General features: G+C 49.6%; 1 protein-coding gene across 4 annotated transcripts in view; it reads left to right on the top strand.

The window, feature by feature from the left end:
• Positions 1-516: 516 nt before the first annotated feature.
• rnf220a (ring finger protein 220a) overlaps positions 517-1,255 on the top strand; it is a 207,197-nt gene continuing 206,458 nt past the window's right edge. The window contains exon 1 of one of the 4 annotated variants that reach the window (XM_015040807.1): positions 517-1,061. The gene's annotated coding sequence lies outside the window, so the exon portion shown is untranslated. The remainder of the gene's footprint in view (positions 1,062-1,255) is intronic. The other 3 variants (XM_015040806.1, XM_015040809.1, XM_015040808.1) reach the window with 3 other exon arrangements.

Raw genomic sequence — 1,255 nt, 5'->3', positions numbered from 1 at the left:
AAATCACCCAGGGGAACGAAACGCCAGACAGCAAAGGAGCGGGGGGGAAACAACCCAGTTACAGTCCACACAAGATTTAAAATGTTTTTATTATTGTTTTTTGATTTAAATTTTATTCTCATGTTTACTCTATTAAATATGTGAGTGCTTTAATCCGTAAGGTTTGCTCTTGCTCGGTTTAGGGCGCTGGTTTGTCTGCAATTATGGACAACAGTTGAGATGAGGAGGAAAAAAAAAAAGAATCGGGTGATTCTTAGATAAAAAAAAATGTTTTGTTTTGTGAGGTTTTCCTTCTCTGTGCTTTCGTACGGCACTGAGCAACCCGAGCGCTGCGCGGCAGCACTGCACCTCGGTGCGCCCTGGACCCCCGGTCGCCCTCCTCCCCTCCCCTCCCGTCTCCCTCCACGTCCCTCCTCATCCACCCCCACGCTCTCTGCTCAGCTCCAGCCTTACACACGTCGCTGTTGAGCACTGTGACTCCCCTCCTCCCCACACCTCTCCTCTTCCTCCTCCTCCTCCGCAGCAGCAGCAGCACCGCCACCCTCCCCTCACACCACTGCCTGCCACCGTTTCTGCGATCCAGCGCTCTCTCTCGCCGGCTCCGCCGCTCCTTTCCTCACTGGTCGTCCCTCTCTGTGAGCGATCGTGCCATTGATACCCACTTTACAGCGTGTCTGTGGTGGAAAGTCAGCCTCTCTCTCTCTTTCTAAGTCCCTTACTCTCCCCTCGTCCTACTCTCCGGTTGCGCTGTGGCAAACTAACAAACCAGAGGAGGTGTTAACTACTTCTTTTTTCTTTTTCTTTTTTTTTTTCTTTTTTTCTGTCTCTTTTCCCTCCACCCCACCTCTCCAAAAAAACGCGTCTCAACGTTATCTCTCGGTTGCGGCTGCGTGTTCGTCCAGAAAGGGCCGGTGCCGCACCGATGATACTCCCAACTCCGCAGAAAAGTTTTCGGTTTGTTTAGAGGATAATAAAAAAAAGAAGAAGAAGGGGGGAGGGAGAAGAAAACACCGGAAAGGAAGCAGCCGTCTTCAGTAGAAGCGGATTCTCGCCACGGAGAGGTGAGTAACTCCTGTCTGTTTGTTGTTGTTGTTTGGTTTTGAAGCGCAAAACACGTTCCGCTTTCACTCCTTTCCGTCGCGCCCGCCGCGTCTTTCTGATTTCCTTGGAAGCGTTTCGAACTTTCTCCGCGACTGCAGCGCAAAAGAATAAAAAGTATGGCAAAAAAAGTATACATTTATATATATATATATAT

The sequence above is a fragment of the Poecilia latipinna genome, unplaced genomic scaffold (genome assembly GCF_001443285.1).
Source record: "Poecilia latipinna isolate Pla-1442-1.1 unplaced genomic scaffold, P_latipinna-1.0 Scaffold528, whole genome shotgun sequence".
Classification (NCBI taxonomy): Eukaryota; Metazoa; Chordata; class Actinopteri; order Cyprinodontiformes; family Poeciliidae; genus Poecilia; species Poecilia latipinna.
Note: the sequence above shows the minus strand (reverse complement) of the source record. Positions and strands in the feature narration are given on the sequence as shown.